This window comes from Hoplias malabaricus, chromosome 4 (assembly GCF_029633855.1).
Source record: "Hoplias malabaricus isolate fHopMal1 chromosome 4, fHopMal1.hap1, whole genome shotgun sequence".
NCBI classification, from domain to species: domain Eukaryota; kingdom Metazoa; phylum Chordata; class Actinopteri; order Characiformes; family Erythrinidae; genus Hoplias; species Hoplias malabaricus.
This window is the reverse complement of record NC_089803.1, coordinates 41,918,075-41,939,715: the sequence shown is the minus strand read 5'-3', so window position 1 is coordinate 41,939,715 and position 21,641 is coordinate 41,918,075.

The following is a 21,641-nucleotide window of genomic DNA, read 5'->3' as shown; positions in this document are numbered from 1 at the left end:
ATATATATATATATATATATATATATATATATATAGAGAGAGAGAGAGAGAGAGAGAGAGAGAGAGAGAGAGTACTGTGCAAAAGTTTCAAATAGTTATTTAAATGAAACGAATCATTGATGTCTTAAATTAAATAATGATGGTCAACCTCTGTTAAGTTTATAAGCATTGTCTAACTTGAGATAATACACTTTATGAGATAGTCTTTGTCAGATATTAGTAAGTTATTACAGAAAGAAAGATTTCTGTAATATAGCCCTTGATCCCGGGGGAAAGATCTCAGTTTTCATTACCTTGTGGTTGATCCATGCAGTTCCTTCATCCTGCATTATTATTACATTTGAAGAGCTGGTCTGGCATCAAGCGTTTCTGCTTTTATTGATTTTTTTAAGTTTAAAAACAGAATACAATCCTCAAAACTTCTATGCCACCAGGATTTCAGAATAAACACAATTGTGGCAGCTTTCATAAGGCCTGGAAATGCAGGAAATGTATTAAATTGCCACTGGGGTGGAACTCCTCAGGAATATATTTTCAGAATGTTTAAATAGAGAACATATTCTGATGTTTGTTTGTTTGTTTTTTTCTTTTTACATTATATGGCCAAACGTTTATTGTTCAACATTTCTTATAAACGTCTACTCTTGTAGGAATGCTGCACATTACATCTTATAACATTGCTGTGAGAATCTGGTTGCATTTTTCATTTACTGAGTTCATCACTAAGTCATCACAATATAAATATGCACATATTTAACATATTATATGGACATATTAAAGCTCAAGATACAGTATTGGAACTTAATGCCATGGTAAACTCTCAAACAAACTGTCTCTGTGGTGGTATATTTTGCTGTCATTGCATATCATATTCTGTATTAATTGATTTTTAACTTGTATTGATTTCGTATGTATTTCGTATTGACTCGTATTGATTTCGTACGTGTAGTTTTTTTGTTTGTTTGTTTTTTTGTTTTTTTTTTAACACTTTTGTTTTGTTATGTTACAAAGTTCTATAATGAAAGATTACAAATATTCACCTCTCCTACTGGTTCCTTTAGGGCACACAGTTGGACAAATACTTCTCAACATTTAAAAGTACATTTACACTTAATTACACAGTAATTTTAGTGAACAGTAATGTAACTTCTGAGAGTACTGCTACATGATACAAGATGTTTATGCCTATATGTCATCGCTGTCCAAAGAAACCTTCTATCTCAATTTGTTGTGGACTTTTAGTTTACTACATCACTTGAACACAAATGCTGTCCTTCAAATTTTGTGAAAATTTCATGATGAATGGACCAATAGAAATGCTTCACAATTACTTGGAATCATTTTTTTACATTGACTTCCATTAAGAGTTAAGAAGGTTTCGTCTTTCTCTTATAAAGTATCAATTTTGGAACATAAATGCTTTGCTTTTATGCTTTCACTCATGTTGAGCTTCAGTATTTAACAAATATATGTGTATTTCAGGTATAGAAAATATAAAATCCTTCCATGTCAACTCTGCTCATTCATTTTTTGTCATCGCGCCCTATTCATCTATCAAACATGTACGCAGTCAGGCCTGAAGCTTTACAAATCCAAGAATGACATTTCTGTCCCAAAGGCTTTGTGTTCTTTGCCAAGGGAACTATCTTCGGGCCCAACACATCAGTGAACCACTGGCAGACAAGTGGATAGTAGACACAGATCTGCAGGCAACATTTGTCCAAGGACATCTGTGTTGACCATATCTTTTGAGAGATCAGATTGTCCTTGGAAGTGTAAAGCAATATTTCAATTCTTGTTACTGCACTGCCATTAAATACTATGCAGTAATTCAGGCAAAATGAGCCCCAACTAAGTATTGAGTGCTGAACATGCTCATACTTTTCATGTTCATACTTTTCAGTTGGCCAGCATTTCTAAAAATTCTTTTTTGCATTGGTCTTAAGTAATATTCAAATTTTCAGAGATACTGAATTTGGCGTTTTCATTAGTTGTCGGTTATAATCATCAAACTTGAAACATATCAGTCTGTATATAATGAATGAGTATAATATACAGGTTTCACTTTTTGAATGGAATTACGAAAATAAATCAACTTTTTCATGATATACTTATTTTACGACCAGCACCTGTATATTAATATTTAAAGGAAAATAAAATTCCAGACTCCTTAAGGGCCCTTCCCCCACTTTGGGCCCTGGTAACCCAATCCCAATTTTTACCTGAAGATGACACTCCTGTTGCTGACTATAGATTTGTCCCATTTCTCCTTGGAAAGCTTTATAAAAGCACAACAGCAGGCCATTGCATGTACATCTGCTTTTATCTCACCCTCCCTCTCTCCTCTCATTAAGAAGAGGGCTCTGGCTCAGAGTGCTCTGAGGCAGGGTAGGTCCTTAGTGGAATTCCCATCAACGTTTTGACCTCAGCTGTGGACCTGATCCCTCCTGAGTCAGAAGAAGCTCACTCATCTTCTGGCAGAGTGCATCACTAATGACAGGCTTTACTCCCGGCTGTCAATCAAGTACTTACAGGGAATTCTGACTATTAAGACTTGTAGGCATTATTAGGTTAACGCTGGCCTCTGTTACATAAATGGGATATAGAAACATTTTAGATGTCTTTGTTTTTTATGAATTTGCAAACATATTTTGCACTTTTAGGCCAACATTGATTCAGACATTGCGATGCAGTCTGGGTAGTGATGTCAAATATGTTGAACCTGTCTTGGTTCCATTCTCGTGACCTTATAGCAGCTACATGGTTCCGCCTCTTCAATTTGAACCCTCACGCCACATTATAAAGCAAAACATAAAAAGACATTACACAAAACAAACGTTAAAATGAAGATGAGGAGGTGAAAGTAGGGGACAGAATAATGATGTTTGTGCAGCACCCAAGTTGGAGAGTGCTTGGGAAGAACAGAAACATCTGCTGACAGAAGGAGCTCCACATTCGGCACGCAGCTGTTCCAGGAAAGCATAAGGGTGAAACCATAACTGTATGATAAAGATATTGCAATAGATTAGCATCAGCCACTGTCATAGGCTTTACACATTAAACAGTGATCACCCATAACATTATGACCACCTCCTTGTTTCTACAAACTCCTTGTTTGTCCATTCTCTCAGCTCCATTGACCCTACAAAAGCACTTTGTTGTTCAACAATTACAAACTGTAGTTTATCTGTTTCTCTGCATACTTTGAGTTCCCCTCATTTGCCATGTTCTCTACACACACACAAACACACACTATATTTATATATACATATCTGCCCAGAACTGGAACTGTTAGATTTGTCTTTTCCACTGGGCAAATCTGGTACCTGGTCCCTGGAGCCAGGTAGCTACTTTTTTTATTTCCTGCTTCCTAACACTCCCAACCGAGCTGAGGAGGTACTAAATTGTGACATATAAACCCTGCAGAGAGGTGGTTGGCCGAACAGACCTGTCAATCACCATGAAAACAAGTAATCCAGAAAAGCCTGTGGTTCCTGTTAGAGATGCAATGTCACAGCCTCCATTTCGCAGGGGAGTTGTACTAGTGTAAAAGTGACCAGCTAAAAGCAGGTCAAGTCAAGCCGATCCCATGCAGTGGAAAAGCACCAATGGTGTATTACTGGTGCCTACATCTCCTTTTGCACCTCAGTGTCACCCTTTGAGATTTGTGCACTCCACCATTTCACATTCCCTCCTCAAAGTCACAGTGGCCAGTCTTTTAGCACTCTTTTTGCCACGTTATGTGGATGAATAGTATTTTTCTGAAATTACAGATCCTTATTTCTTTAACAATTTGTGAAATTCTGTTATAAGTACCTTCTCACAATTTCTTCTATGGTTTTATTTTAAGACTTTCTTTAAAACCTTTGATGTCCATGGTATTAGATCCTAATATCTAGGTTAAGCTTATTATTTTTAAGTCAGGGGTGTCAAACTTATTTTCACAGAGTGTCACATCAGCATAATGGTTGCCCTCAAAGGGCCAGATGTAACTGTAAGACAGTATAAATGTAACTAAATGTAACCAAATGTAATGTAGAATAAATGTAAGTACTCATTCATTCATTATCTGTAACCGCTTATCCAATTCAGGGTCGCGGTGAATACACCCTGGAGGGGGCGCCAGTCCTTCACAGGGCAACACAGACACACACACACATTCACTCAAACACTCACACCTACGGACACTTTTGGAGTCACCAATCCACCTACCACCGTGTGTTTTTGGACTGTGGGAGGAAACCGGAGCACCCGGAGGAAACCCACACGGACACAGGGAGAACACACCAAACTCCTCACAGACAGTCATCCGGAGCGGGAATCAAACCCACAACCTCCAGGTCCCTGGAGCTGTGTGACTACGACACTACCTGCTGTGTCACCGTGCCGCCCAAATGTAAGTACTCCTTAATGTTAAATAACTCTGAATATATTATTCAACTTATACATATTTGCATAGATGAAAAAAATATGTTAGCTTGTTGCTCTGTGAACAACATAAATCCTGTTAATTTGTCAGGTTAAGAAACTCATATTACTCCATCAGTCAATGATCAAACTATCCAAGTGAATAAATAAAAATATCATCAAACACAAGTTATTCATACATCCATCCATTATCCACTGCTTATCTGGGACCGGGTCGCGGGGGAAGCAGTCGGAGCAAAGAAACCCAGACCTCCCTCTCCCCAGCCACCACCTCCAGCTCCTCCGGGGGTATACCGAGGTGTTCCCAGGCCAGTCGAGACATGTAGTCTCTCCAGCGTGTTCTTGGTCTGCCCCAGGCCCTCCTCCCCTTTGGGCATGCCCGGAACACCTCACCAGGAAGGTGTCCAGGAGGCATCCGAACCAGATGCCCAAACCACCTCAACTGGCTCCTCTCGACGTGGAGGAGCAGCGGCTCCACTCCGAGTCTCTCCCGGATGTCCGAGCTCCTATCCCTGTCTCTAAGGGAGAGTCCAGACACCCTGCGGAGAAAACTAATTTCAGCCGCTTGTAAATGCAATCTCGTTCCTTCGGTCACTACCCAAAGCTCGTGACCATAGGTGAGGGTCAGGACGTAGATTGAACGGTAAATCGAGAGCTTTGCTTTTCTGCTCAGCTCTCTCTTCACCACAACGGACTGGTACAGTACTGCTGACGCTGCACTGATCCACTCGTGAACAAGACCCCGAGGTATTTAAACTCCTCCACTTGAGGCAGGATCTCACTTCCAATGTGGAGAGAGCACTCCATCCTTTTCCGACTGAGTACCATGGACTCGGACTTGTAGGTGCTGATCCTCATCCCTACCACTTCACACTTGGCTGCAAACTGGTCCAGCAAGAGCTGGAGGTCCCGGCTCGATGAAGCCAACAATACCACATCATTCGCAAAAAGCAGACATGGAATCCTGAGACCACCGGACACCTTCCGCCACTTGGCTACGCCTAGAAATTCTGTCCATAAAAGTTATGAACAGAACTGGTGACAACGGGCAGTCCCTGACTGGAATCCAGTCGGATTTACTGCCAGCCATACGAACCAGACTCCTGCTCTGTTTATACAGGGACTGGATGGCTCGGAGCAAAGAGCCCAGTACCCCATACTCCCCGAGCACCACCCACACAATACCCCGAGGGACACAGCCTTCTCCAGATCCACAAAAACATGTAGACTGGTTGAGCAAACTCCCATGCACCCTCCAGGATCCTAGCAAGGGTAAAGAGCTGGTCCTGTGTTCCACGACCAGGGCAGAATCTGCATTGTTCCTCCTGGATCCGAGGTTCAACTATCAGTCGGACTCTCTTCTCCAGTACCCCCACATAGACCTTACTGGGGAGGCTGAGGAGTGTGATCCCCCTATTGTTGGAACACACCCTCCGATCCCCCTTTTTAAAAAGGGGAACCACCACCCCAGTCTGCCAGTCCAGAGGCACTGCCCCCGATGTCCACGCGATGTTGCAAAGACGTGTCAGCCAGGACAGCCCCACAACATCCAGAGCCTTGAAGAACCCGGGACGAACTTCATCCGCCCCCGGGGCCCTACCACCTAGGACTTTTCTTTGGGCACCTCAGCCCCAGTGATATACGAACCCCCCCCTTCACCCCCCCCCCCCCCCACCCGGGGTCCCCAAACTCTGCTTCCTCTGCGGAAGACGTGCTGGTGGGCTTGAGAAGATCCTCGAAGTATTCCTTCCACCGCCTAATGACGTCCGCAGTTAAGGTCAACCCATCCCCACCATATACCGTGTTGGTGGAAAACCGCTTTCCCCTCCTGAGTTGCCTGATGGTTTGCCAGAAACGTCTCGGAGCCAACCGAGAGTCGTTTTCCATGTTCTCACCGAACTCCTCCTGCCTCAGCGACAGCCAAAGCCGCGAGCCGCTTGGCTCCTCGGTACCTGTCAGCTGCCTCTGGAGTCCCCTGAGCCAGGCTCGATAGGAGTCTTTCTTCAGCTTGACAGCCCCCCTCACCCGGGGTGTCCACCACCGAGTGTGGGGATTGCCACCCTGACAGGCACCGACAACCTTGCAGCCACAGCTCCGTTCAGCCGCCTCAACAATGGAGGTCCGGAACATGCCCCCGGGATGCAGTCGAAGCTCTGCCGGATGACAGGTTCCTCTGCCAAACGTTCCCAGGAAACCCTCAGCACATGTTTGGGCCTTCCAGGTCTGTCTGGCATTCTCCCCCACCATATAATCCAACTCACCACAAGGTGGTGATCAGTTAACAGCTCAGCACCTCTCTTCACCCAAGTATCCAGAACATATGACAACTATAAAGTCGATCATCGAAATGCGGCCTAGGGTATCCTGATGCCAGGTGTACTTGTGGACACCCTTATGCTCGGACATGGTGTTCATAATGGACAAATTGTGACGGGCAAAGAAATCCAATAACTGAACACCACTCGGGTTCAGATCAGCGGGGCCGTTCCTGCCAATCACGCCCCTCCAGGTCTCACTGTCATTACCCACGTGAGCATTGAAGTCCCCCAGCAGAACAATGGAGTTCCCAGAATGAGTGTACTCCAGCACCCCCTCTAGGGTCCCCAAGAAGGCATGGTACTCTGAACTGCTGTTTGGTGCATAAGCACAAACAACAGTCAGAGCCCTTTCCCCAACCCGAAGGCGTAGGGAAATTACCCTCTCATCCACTGGGGTAAACCCCAATGTACAGGCGCTAAGCCGGGGGGCTATGAGTAAGCCAGCTCCTCCAGAGTGAAAGAGCATCCAGCCCCTCTCAAGGAGATTGGTTCCAGAGCCCATACTGTGTGTCGAGGTGAGCCCAACTATATCTATCTAAGTTATGACATTAACTAACTCAAAACTTTGTCTTGAAGGCTAATTTTTTATACCTAGCTATGTGTTTGGTATCAAAGTGCAGACGTAAATTGTACTCCTTGACAACTGCCACCGCCTCATAACACAAAAGACACACCGGTTTTTCTCCTCGAAGCACAAACATGCCTTCCCATCTCTCTTGAAACTGTTTTCCATCTGCATAAATTTTTCTTTTCCTGGACATTTTGGGATCAATATTTGTAGCTATTTCTTAATTCCACGTCAAAATCACATCGAAGAGGATACACTGTAATCTAGTGGTGTAATGTCGTCACTTGGCGGGCAACATAATCAGCATGCATTGTGGGAAATGTAGTTTAAGGTCATTGATTTTACAGAAGTTAACACAGCACTCTGCTCTTTGATCCAAGTTTTTTTTCAGGTACAGGAAACAAAGACTTCTTCCTCAGCATTGTGTGTCGTTATTTGCTGTTTGGAGGTTTATGTTGATACAGAACCACTCAAATTTAGCACAGTGGATGCCAATGAAGAAAAGATGCTGCAAAATGCCTGCTCCTCCTCCTCCAGTCCCTATCAGAACAGGTTGAGTCTGCCATCTGTAACTACAGCCATTAGCAAGTGATCCTTCTTGACCATGAAGGAGTCACACTTCGGCATTGAAACAATGTTTTAAATAGGGTAAGCATATTTTGGTATTAAAAAAAGAGGACACTTGCCACAAGAATATTTAATTAATTATTTATTTAATTAATTAATTTTATTTATTTTGTAAGAGGGACATTGTCTACAAATGCATCCATAAACATACAACTGTGTTGTTGAACCTTAAAACATCAACAGATATTCTATTTAACAAAAACTGACATTGTGGCTAAATTCCAATTGAATTTAACATTTTTACATTACTAAATGCAAGCACCACATTTTATCAACCAGGAGTAATATACCTGGTAAATGAACAGGTAATCACTGGAATCTAGAATTATTTAGAAATAATTGCTTTTCATAAAATGTCTGGCTGATAAAACTGTACTGTATGTAAAATTATTCACAGCATCGATCCCTTTTCTCTGGTGTTCTGGCTTTAATAATCTGAAGATTTCACCTATTTTTGTGTCACGTTTAAGTTAAACAAAAAGCTGTGCAGATGAACTTGTCAGAAAGTCAGTAACGGTTAGATAAGTATGTGGACTTACTGGGACAGACAAAATGACTTTCAGTGTTTGTAAAACATAGGACTAGAATATAAAAGTCTGATGGGTCATAAAATCATGTCCAAACATGTTCAAGAAGAGACGAAGATTAATTAACTTTTAGTACGTTTCGGTGCTGCTGTTTCGCATATATCAATATTCATCTGAGTTGCTGCACTGGTCTAACTTGGAGCACACTGTACACTTATGGAAAGCTGAAAAGACTGAAGTGGTACTTTGCCATTAGAATCATGTGTGATGGTTCACTTTCAGAGGCTGCAACTGAAAAAGCAGGTTGTTTACCTCATGACAAGAAAGCATCCAGCAACTCCTGTCTTTGACATTTCTTAGAGTGGATTTCACTTGCTACCTGAGGGAATTTGAGCTCCTTGTGGGAGAAAATTATAGGCACAGCATTGGATTGAATTTTTGCATAAAACCATCAGCACCTGTGAGCTATTTTAGCAGCTGTGGTCGACTAAATACCTTAAATGCATCAGGAGAGAAGTGGTGAGAACACAACCATGTGTTATTAGGGAGCTGTGTTTGTTCACAAGCATTTTCCAACTCCTTTCAACTCTTCTTATCCCTAGGTAGTTTGTGAAGCCTTACATCACCTTGGTTATTGCCTTTTGACTGATAACTACAGCCAGTGTGGCATAATGTTGATATTTTCAACATTGATTATTTCTGTGGGCTGGAAAAGAAATAGCAACAGCTAAAGCTAGCATTAGTCATCATCCCAGAGTTCATTGTGCATAAAATGGCACCCATAGGTCAAAATATCTATTTAATGTTGTGCATTGTGAAAAAGTACAAAAAACAAACAAACATATTTTGTGTATTTCTAACAAAAACACCTTCTTTCTTAGTAGAACAGGGCAATTATACAGAATAAAAAAAACATAGTTCTTCATAGTCTAGGTTTGCTTTAAGACCCAGCCAGGAATATAGCGGCATTAAGACAGAGTGAAATACTCCAGACTGGGCCTGTGGCCTCAGTTCATTTGGATTATGCCTTGCCATGTTCATTAATTACAACTGAGTGGCCCCAAAGCCGCCCCTGATAGAGATCTATGCATCTCACACTAGTAAAGCGATAAGAGGGGAAAGATTAATATGCATCAAGGCAGTTGACTCCCTCACAGCCTGCTAGTGAAAATATATGGCATGATCACCAGCTGGATAACCAAGAGAAATGGTTTACAATCGTTTTATCAAAAAAGAACATATTTCATCCAGAGTCATTGTTTTAAGGACAAAAGGAAAAACAGGCCCTTCGTTTTTTTTTGTTTGTTTTTTTGTTTTTTTTTGGTAATCCATAGTACAAGTGCTCCTACTAATTGAAATATCAGAAATAGGGATCATTCCTGTGTTGTTGCTGCTTCTCATAATCAGTAATGAAAACATCTACAATCATCGTCCATTCTTGTAGCTTAGCTGACTAATGCAGGAGCACAGTTACAGACTGTAGTCCAGCCGTTGCTCTGGATATTCTGTTTACCCCCTTTCACCTTGTGATTTTATATTCATGGCCATATCAAGACCATTACAGAGCAGGTATTATTTGGGTGGTGGATTTTTCTCAGCATTGACACATTACCCAGACTCCTCCCCTAGATGTCTTCATTGTCTTAATCATTTAAACCATAAACCAGTTCCAAATCTCCAGACTAGGGTGGTATGGAACCTACCAAATTAAATTATGACATTTCTAAGGGCTCCTAAATGACACAGTGGTCTAAGCATTGACCCTATCATCAGTTCGATCCAGCACAGTTATTCTCAGTGGTAGCCAGTGCCAACATCTGTCAGCTGAAACGACTTGTCTTCGTAGCTGGCACTTTTCTACAGTGTGTTGAACTGTCCAGTGATGTTACATTAGCTGAAGTTCAAAAAGAAGTGGTGTCTGTTTTTGTGGAAATGTATTCTTGCCTGTACCTTACTAGGCCAATAACAGTGTGTTTGATGAAACAGGTATTTACCTGCACACACACACACACACACACACACACACACACACATACCGTTTGTACAATCTCTACAGAAAAGCTTTGACAACTGAACTGGATGCCCTTAATGGTTGTGGCTGAATTCCGTCAGATCCTCACAGCTGTTTCAGTATGTATATAAGGCTGTTACTGCAGCAACTGAAGGACAAATGCCCCACCCATCCCCTTGCTTTCATAAGCTGGTGAGTGGGTGTTGGCCGTATACTGAAGATCTGCAGGCAACATTTGTTCAAGGACACATTGCACTCTCACATGCTGAATGGTTGTATTAGCTGTATTGAATGTTTGAAAATCCAAAGGAAATGTTTCTTATTGTGCTCTGACCTCATTTTACTGTAATGCATCACAATAATCACAGTGTGTATTGTGAAGCAAGGAAGTATTTAAAAAATGTTCCAGGAATGTAGAGAGTGTTAAAGTGAACTCTGTAAATATTTGTGGTAAAAGTGAGGCTTGAAATCAGAATGCACATACAACTACATGAAACCACCTAGAGCTGCTCTACCTATCTGCTGCAATGAAAGCACAGTAGCTGGGGTGACAAACTTTCATTCAAAGCAGCAGAAAGTCCCACCTGTCTGCAATGTGTCTGCCTCTGGAGAGTGAAAAAAGTGTTCCACTGTAGAATAAGACTACACTGATAAGGGAGTATATATGGTTTAAAATATGTTTATTAATATGTATTAATTATATTGTCAGTACATAAAGAGTGAGTAATAATCAGTTATAAAACATAGAAAGGGCAACAGTGACCTGTTGTTTGCCATTTACACTGTTACAACTCAGATCTTGCTAGATACGGACCTTACTTTTTCTTCTCCATCAGTCAGCATAAAGCTTTGAAGCTTTTTGGCTTCATCACATATTTGTTAATAAGTTTATCCATTTAAGGAATTAACCACCAACACAGTGTCTTTTTTATACATTTAAAATAATGCCGTTTACCTGAACATGTCCTCCCTTGATATTTTATGTAAGTTCAGTATTAGACAGTATTAGACAAAAATAGAGGTCACTAAAATGTGCGACTGTGTCCATGCAAAAGACTGGTGCCCCCTTAAGGGTGTGTTCCCACCTGGCGCCCAGTGATTCTGGGTAGGCTCCAGACCCACTGTGACCCTGAACTGGACAAGTGGGTGCAGGCAATGACTTAATGAATAGAGATCACTCTAAGACTTCCTATTTCTGTGTTACAAATAATTATTAATGACTTTTAAAGAGTTTACAATCTAATTAATAACCATGTAACAAACAGGTTTTTAAACCTTTTATAAACCTTTATAATTGTAGTCTTATGGCAGAAAGTGCCAAATAGCATAAAAAAAGAATAAGCTATATATATATATATATATATATATATATATATATATATATATATATATATAGAGAGAGAGAGAGAGAGAGAGAGAGAGAGAGAGAGACTGCGAAAGTGAAGGATTGATGGAGAGAGAATGAGGAACAGTGAAGGAAATGAAGGAAGAGACCATGGTGAGTGGGTGAAAGGGATAGAGAGATACTGTGGGGAAAAAGAGAATGAGACTGAGAAACAGAATAAAGAGAGAGAAAAGTTTTTAAAAAAAGAGTCAGTAAGAAACAGAGAGAGAGAGAGAAATTGTCTTGGCAAGACAACAGACTACATCTGCATAGCAAAATGTGAAGAGAAATAAAGAAAAACGTTTGAGTAGTGTTTACCTGATGGACTCGGGATTATAAAAACATTTCCCCAGCAGATGCTGGCAGCTCATTTTCAATACATTTGTGCTTTGGCTGGAAAAGGCTGGCACTCGTTCTTGCGGAGCATTGAGTCATATTTCTTATAATTATAGCGCTGTCTTAAGCAATCCAATCATCAAGCTCCATCACCAATCTAGCATGGCTCAGGCTGCTGCTGCTGTTGTTCAGAGGGAAATGCTCTGCCATTCATAATTAGCTCACTCTTTGTTAAGCATTTGCTGACTGAAATGTACTTAGATGCTTTGAGGAAGCTTGATCAAGGTGAGAGCAATTCACACATTCTCTAAGCTCTTCTAAAGAACACACTCTGTGTTCATTTATTCATTACATTCAATGTTAAAAGGCCCATACGCAGGAAGTCTAAATTGTCCTTGCTTTTTAGAATAAAGACTCTAATGTTCATGAACAGTGTTAAAGTTTCAACATGTTCCATTTACTCTGCAGTCCAATCATTTGGAACCATTTAATTAGTGAATTTAGCCATTTTAAGAGGCACCCAAGTTGAAAGCTTGGGCGTGATTGCATATATAACTAAAAAGAGCACTCCAGATACTTGCAATATCTGTACATTTTCATTTCAAGCTTTATAATTTAGTGTTGTTATGATCAAAAATTAATGTGCTCAAACTCGCTGTTATATTCCCAAGAAAAAAGATGAAGTGCAAAAACAGTGCTGTTGTCTGTGAGACAAAATGGTGGCACTGCAGTTAGTGTCACTGTCACACAGCTGACCTGGGGTTATGGGCTCAATCCCCATATCTGTTCTCCCCATATTTGTGTAAGTTTCCTCCTTGGTGCTGTGGTTTCTTCCCTCAGTATAAACACATGAGCTGGTAAGTGGACTGTCTGTCTGAAACTGTTCAATGGTGTGACTGGGTGATTGTGTGATGCATGGTGATGGACTCAAATGTATACTACTGATTCTGATTCTGGACTCACCTTGATGTGGAACTGGAGAAAGAGTTGCAGGAAATTATGAATAAATTAATTATATTTGGCACATACTAGTATGTTTACGAACCAGAAAATTTGTTCCCAGCTGGGACCAAAGAAAAGTAGGTCCTTCAGTGCAAACCAAGATTGCATCCTTTGGTTTGTTGAGACACTTCAGAAAAAGCACAGAACCTCAAATAAAGTGTTATGGAGCAGTAGAGCTGATTTGGTTATATTTTCCTTCATGGCATGCAAGTGCCTTTGTGTTTTCTGGAGCTGTGTTCAGCACGACTTGAGGCATGTTGGATCGTTTTGTCTGCTGTTCTCTCTCTTCACAAGCTCACCATAGACACTTAGAACTTATTATCTTTCACACATAGGATCATGGTTCCAAAAATCCTGAATGGAATCCTGAACTTGATCAAGCCTGCTATAGCAAGAGCTTTTCCCTGTGACACACTCAATGTCCAGAAGTCCACAACTGCACTGTGAGGATGTAGGGTGTCCCAAAAGTGCTAATTCTGTTGGAATTTAATAACATTTTCATGAATAAATAGAATCAAGATTATAATCAGAGGGTCCTTTGCAAATATGTAGGGTTTCTGTTATAGGCTTATTTTTTAATTTTTATTAATTTAAGGATTATATACTGGCCTATTGCCTACAAAATCAGGTGTCCTCGGATAGGGGATAATCATTTCAACTTTATTAAAAAAATAATAATAATAATTTAATTGAATAACATCTTTTCCACATGAAAGAGTACATTGTAATATGTATTAAAAACTACAAAGTATTGAACAATATTTACTATTATGTTGTGGTTGCTCAAAATGTGTCCCACATATTAATTACCACCATCATATCTTTATAAAAAAATTATATAAAATCTGGCGACTACATCACTGAACACCCCATTTTCAAACCGTCAGCACTACTGCATGTGTCAAGATCACTCAAGCTCCCGTAAGTTTGCTATTTTCTCTTAAACTGCTACTGTCACAATCATAATATGTCAACACTCTCTTATGTATAAAAATATTAGATTAGATTATGACATAAATGTAAACTTTTTGAGAAGACATCTAAAGTATCTAGTAACAGAGGGGAAACAAGATGGCTAATGTGAACAGCTCATGCATATCATGTGAAAGAATAGTTTTTGTTATCACCGTCAGGTTTTCTGTCGGACACTGGTGACGTACAGCCTGACGGTGGTGACAAAACCCTCCTAATGTTTCTCAGCAAAGGCTAGAAAATAATTGTTGGTCAAAATAAATACCAATATGACCTGTAATGTTTGATTAGCCGCTTTTATATATTTTTTATTTATGCAATTCCCTCTATATTTCTTAAACATTGTTCAACCTAGAGTATGATATGTGACTTCCCTCTCTCTCATTTCACTATTATGCCATGTTCATTTGGCTTACATCATTGGGGATGAACATAGTTACTACCTACCTACATATCACATAGTATACAATATCTTTTGTAGGCTATGCATTTCCAATGACTAAAGCCAAATGAAAATAGCATGACAACATTTAACCAAAGCTAATATTCATTAAACTCAACTTTGAGTTTATGTATGTTAGAAAGTTATGGCTAGCAGCAGAAATCTATGGAGGAGAGAAGGAGAAAAACAGCAGAAGCAGAGTTATCTTATTCCTACATGTAATGACTTTACTTTTTACTATGATGATTTGACATTTGATGATATGGGGATGGGGTACTTTTAATAATGATATTGCTTAATCGTACCTTATATTCATTGATAAAACGTTTTATTTTCAAACTTATTTATCCAATTTCTCAAGAATCAGAGATGTCTGTCCCAAGTGCATGCCTTTGAACCAAGTACCCTTGAGGTTTTTTGCCCTACAGTTTTGAATGCTTTTTGACATCACCAAAGTGTAGATTCTTGAGGAGGACCACAGGGATTAGGGGTCCATTTTGGGACTGGGCTAATGAGCATTTGTTAGCCCTCTGCTAGCTAGTTTGTGTATGCATCCTGCCAGCATGCCTCCATCATTATAGGTTGTGATCAGTGATAGTGGTTCCCTTGAAAGATTATAAACGAGAAAGGGGTAAAAGTGAAATAATTAAAAAATTACAATTTTGAAGAAATTTTCTGGAGAAAAAAAAGGATAGGGCTCATATTAAAGTAAATATCCAAAAGAGTGTCAAATGAGAACATCACACTTCTATGCTTTTAGACTTTAATTAGCAATAACAAACCAGAAATGAAGGCGGTTGATGCCCCGAGAACACGACATTAAAGATGTTGAAAAACAGTATTTTACAGTGTGCATTGGTTCAAATGGGAAGCCATTTTAGATCCCATGTGTTGGTTTATTCCTGACTTACAATATATTAAAATGTGATTGTGCCCGTTAGTGAAACTTAATTCAGATTAAAGTTCAGTTGGAGTTACAAATTGGACCCAAATGTCTGAAATGCAGACGCATCACATTTGCATCAAGATGTCAGGGGGGAAGGAGAAGAGGAGGGACAAGGGAGGATAGCTTTTTTTGGTGCCAGGAAGTTGGAGAGATATAGTGGTTTTAATGAATGACTGGAAGTCTCTGAGGTTTTTTTTTTCCTGATTCAGGGGCTTGAGCGCAGGGAAATTGTCAACTCTTGGAGCTTTAAAGAAATGATAGTTTCATTTTAGGAGATGGAGAGGAAGGGAAATGTAATTATCTGGTGGAAATTGTGGGGGATTTTTTTCTCTTTTTCTTTTTCCTTCCCACTGTTCCGTAATGACTCCTTCAAGGCACAGCTGAAGTTTTGGAAGGGTAATAGTGCCATCAGTGGAGAATGATTTTTGTCCATGGTAGGAGAGCCATTTGTTTCCTGGGGAATGTGATAGAACTCAGTACATGTCTATACCAGGAGAGGTGCCTACAAATTTCTTGAATTTTGTCTCTAGGCACAAATGACGATAGTCCTTCACTGGTTACGCAGTGTAATCTTCCAGTGAAACACTGCCTTCATTTCCTTCTATAGTTGGAGAAAGCCCAGCAGCCTTAATTTCTAAGAACACAGTGACAGTTGGTTAATATGTTCATTTTTGATATGCAAAACCTTTTCTGGTGGTGATCTGAGGATTGCTAATGGAAAAATCTGAGAAAATTATTCTGTAGGGGCAAAGTTCTGCAATCGTAAGGAAATGTATTAATTTATTAGGCTAATTGATATACCATTACTGGGGAGGCTACATTAAATCATTAAACTTTCAAGCAACACAATACTTTAGATTAGTCCTCAGGAGTCTCTAATCTCACCAGTCAGGTTTGATCACCAGTGTGATCAAACCTCATGACTGATTCCAGACAATATGCTTGAAAACAAAGTCCTTCTGAGCATTTCTGACAATTTCAGTCAAAAGCTTTGTGCTCCATGTTGGTAGCAATGAGGTACATTATTGGTCACTAAAAGTACAAAAAGTGGTTGTAAAGTACAGGTGTATTCTTTAAAGGTACATTAAATTGTCTTAAAAATAAACTGTAGCTTATTTTGAATTTAAAGAACAGATGTAAAGCTAGTTGTTCAGAACAGGGCTCTTTTGACAGGGTAAGAACTGTACTTTGTTATTTGACAAAAACAGACTTGTTAGACTTTTCATTAAAACCCCAGGGAACTGGAGCAACAAAATATCTGAAATTCATTAGCTAAATATGATTTTTCCACAGGTTCCCCATATTTCAAGAGTATTCTGTAACATGGCATCACTGGTGTTACCTATTATGTTTGTTTTTTATAAGCTTTGAATGTTTTTTTGAATGGACGTACTCGCTAAAACACGGTATTTTAATAACGGAAAACAACAAAACAAAGAGACTTTAACAAAACGAAAACAAACAGGGAGCCAAGCAGGCTAAACTAAACAAGGGGAGCTAAACAGGGCAAACGGGACTGACAGACTAAAGAGTAAACGAAGGCACGAGAGAGGAAAAGAAACTACAACACGAAACAACGACTAGGGAAACAAACACGGAGAAACTGTGGAGACAGACAGACAGACTAGAAAACACGACCGACTAGACATAGGATAAATGTGAAATGTACGACAAACAGGACGTGAAACAAGAGGGCTTAAATACAGACACAAACGAGACACACCTGGACAGATAACGAGGACGGGTTAACACATGACACGGACGAGGAGGCGGGACGAGGGCGGAGACAAGGATATAAACAAAACATAGCCATGTGCTAAAAGCACATGGCCGGGGACAACAGACATGACAGGACGAAGGCGTGACAGTATTTTGAAACAAAAATAAATTAACCCATTTTTAAACATCTTAACTTCTGTATAAGAAATGAGAACAGGATGACGAGAAAGTACATTTGAAATCCAGAACAGATTTATTCCATCTTTTTTTAATCTGCATTTTTTCTCCCAAAACATTTAACTGTTCCTTGGATTTGGACAATAATTGGAAAAATTATTCTCTTCCTAAATATTAAGTCTCAATTCACGGCTTGTCAGCTTGAGCTTTATCTCAATAAGAAGAAACAGCTCTTTTCAGAAATCCTTACAACCAGCTATATTTAAACCAATCCATAATTTTAGAAACTCAATGTAGCACACTGGACATCTGTTTAACCTCAGTATAATGGCCTCTGCTCTTTATACGTACTTGGTGTGGAAAGTGGGAAATCGACATTTATTGAATCAAGTGACAGATACATTCGCAATTGACTCTTGCCTTTTCAACAGCAACGACAATATCAGAAAAAAAGCAATCACATACAGTGTAAGATTAATACTGTTTCTATAATTCTTCAGAAATTATGTAAATAATTTAATACATCCTTTGCGTTCATTTATGTTAATGGTCAAATATATGGCAGCCAAAACTGAAAGATCAAATGAACCCTACAATTATCCCTGTATCCAGACTGATGCGGTGTGTCACAATCCACTCTGAAGGCAGAACACTGGCTTCTGGATGGACTTCTGTAGCAAAAGTCAGAAAACAAAAGTTAGAGGTCAGTCTCACACACCCAAACACACAAAAGTAAACACAATTATACCGTACCTAGATGGACGGTATTTGAGTCAGAGGTCAGTGAACACTCTAGGGTGGAGATATGCATCTTCTAGATGGACAGCTGTCATAAAGTACATATTCAAAATATCAAATAAACTCATGAAATAATGACTACTCAGACGTGTGTAGGGTATTCTAAAGGCGTACTCAAGTTAAAGTATTATTGCTGTGAACTAATGTTCAACTACTGTTCAACTTCAACTACTGTAAAACAGTAGTTCTCCAAACAAATTGCATATAAACTTAAGAACATGTCATGTCCCAATTTGTTGTGTTTTTGTGTAGTCTTTTGTGAGGAATGTTAAAGTGGTAAAAGAAATTAATCTCACTGTAGCGCAGAGACTCCAGGCAAAGCCTACAACCGCTCATTGGTCCAAAGTAACACAGAAGAAACCACAAGATTCGTTCATTCATTGTCTACATTGTTCATAAACACTTAACCAGTTCAGGGTTTCGGTGGGTCCGGAGCACAACCAGAATAATTGGTGGGAAGTCCTTCGCAGGGCAGCACACACTCACTCATACCTATGGACACTCTTGAGATCCCCTATTCCCCTAATAATATGGTCAACCATGTGGACACGGGGAGAACACAGCAAACTCCACACAGCCAGTCACCCGGAGTGGGGCTTGAACGTGACCAAAGCACTTGGTTTTGCACCTAACAGAACCAGAAACACACAAAAACAGAGCGTGTTCCTGTTTTATTTTCATTCATTTAATTATTTATTTATATGAAACATTGTAAACTACCCAGTCCAACTCCACTGGGCAATAACGCTGTATTTAAAGGCTGGCACCCCATACTCCCGAAGCACCTCCCACAGAATTTCTCGGGGAACACGGTCATATGCCTTCTCCAAATCCACAAAGCATGTGCAGAGTGGAGTAGCAAATTTCCACGCCCCTCAATCATCTGTGAAAAAGTAGAGTTGGTCCATATTTCCACAGCCAGGATGAAATCCGCATTGTTTCTCCAAAATCCTAGGTTGGACTATCGGACGGATTCTCCTTTCCAGCACACTGGCATAGACTTTCCCCAGGAGGCTGAGAAGTGTAATGCCATGATAATTGGCACACTTTCTCTGGTCCCCTTCTTTGAAAATAGGAACCACCAGCCCTGTTTGCCAATCCAAAGGCACCATTCTCGAGGTCCATGCAATATTGTATAGGCATGTCATCCAAGACAGCCCCACAGTATCGAGTGCCTTCAGCACTCCTGGAGCTTTGCCACTGCAAAGCTTTTTCACCACCTCAGTGACTTCAGCCAAGGAAATGGAATCTGACCCCTCAGACACTTCTGGCCCTACCTCCTGCACAGGAGGCATGTCTCTCGGGTTAAGGAGTTCCTCAATGTGCTTCTTCCAATGGCCAACAATACACTCAGTTGAGTTCAGAGTTTCACCATCCTTGCTTAGACAGTGTCCCCCCCTCCTGAGCTGTCAGAGTGTTTTCCAGAACCTCTTTAAAGCTGCCCAGAAGTCGTTCTCCATGGCCTCTCCAAACTCCATGCTCTGGATTTTGCTTCAGCAACTGCCACAGCTGCAGCCTTTTTCGCCTGCCGGTACCCATCTGCAGAATCGGAAGTTCCTCGAGCTAGCCAACCCTGAAAAGCCTACTTCTTCCACTTGACAGCTTCCCTCACCCATGGTGTCCACCAAAGTGTTCTTGAGTTGCCGCCATAACAGGCACCGACAAACTTTTGACCACAACTACATGCAGCCAGTTCCACGATGGAAGTATGGAACAGTGTCCATTCAGACTCCATTCCCCCTACCTCCTCCGGCACATGTGAGAAGTTCTCTCGGAGGTGAGAGTTGAAATCCATCCAGACAGAGTCATCTGTCAGCTTTTCCACTATACGTTTTGGTTTACCAGGACTGTCCAGCAGCTTTCCCCGCCATCGGATCCAACTCACCACCAGATGGTGATCGGTTGACAGCTCAGCCCCTCTCTTTACCCGAGTGTCCACAACATATGGTCTCAGGTCAGAAGACACGACCTCAAAGTTGATAATTGACCTTTGTTCCAGGGTGCTCTGCTACCAAGTACACTTATGAGTAATCTTATGTTTGAACATGGTGTTCATTATGGACAAACCATGACTAGCACAGAAGTCACACCACTCGTGTTTAGATCAGGCAGGCTGTTCCTCCCAATCACTCCTCTCCAGGTTTCCCAGTCATTGCCAACATAAGCATTGAAATCCCCCAGCAAAACAATAGAGTCACTACATGGAATCCTCTCTAGAACTCCACTCACTACCTCCAAGAAGGCCGAATACTCTGAGCTGCTGTTCGGTGCATACGCACACACAACAATCAAAATTTTTGTTTCTGCAAACCGGAGCCACATTGAAGCGACCCTCTCGTTTACTGGGATAAACTACAGCCGCTAGCCGGGGACTTGTGAGTATCCCCACACCCGCCCGGCGCTCCTAACCCTGTGCAACTCCTGAGTAGGAGAGAGACCAACCCCTATTGAGGAGTTTGGTTCCAGAACCCACACTGTGTGTAGAGGTGAGCCCAACTATATCTAGCTGGTATCTCTCAACTTCACACACCAGCTCTGGCTCTTTCCCCCCCCGTGAAGTTATGTTCCATGTACAAAGGACCAGTTTCTGCTGACAATTTCCACGACGCCAGGGGCCCCTTCGCCTGGCTCCAAGGGTAGTCCCCAGTAACCCTCTCCCGGGCAGGGTACACTGAGTTTTAAATGGTGTACTCACTTATATATATTTCAAAACATATTGTTTGAATTTATTTAAGCTTGATTGTTTTTATCTGAATTTATTAACCTTGAATAACAACAGTGAAAACGTGTTCTTTAAAATTCATGAGTTCAATGCAAAAGCAGTTATATTCAGATGCATAATCTGAATAAAAATCTGAAGACTTAAATTCAAAAGCAACAAAATTCAGATGCATTATTTCAGTGCAAAAAAATTCAGTGCTACAAATTCAAAGGTGGTAATATTTCAAAGTCTGATGAGGCAGATTTGCTTCCATAGACGTCACAGTTCGTCCTAAAAAACCTTCTCTTCTTTGTTTCCAGCTGGGAACTTTTCTGGTTCGCAAACCAGTTTATGTCGGTGGAAACGCACCGAACGGTTGCAAATTTAGTTTGCGAATTGGAAGTGTTCTGGTTCTTCGTTGGTGGAAAGGTGTTATATGCACCACCGTGCCGCCCCACCATAAGATTTGAATTCACAAAGGATTTTGCGTAAAAACGTTCAATCGCCGGGCGCTAGAACATCTGAAAATGTGCTTGGGCGCGACTGAATACAGAGTATTACCGATGTTTTAGCAGCTTTTAACCTGTGCAGCGCTTCTCCTGAGATGGCAAGTGTTGCTTAATAACACAATCTGAAGAGATCTTACATATAATGGTTTTAAGGGCTTGGGTTTAAAGGGCCGTGG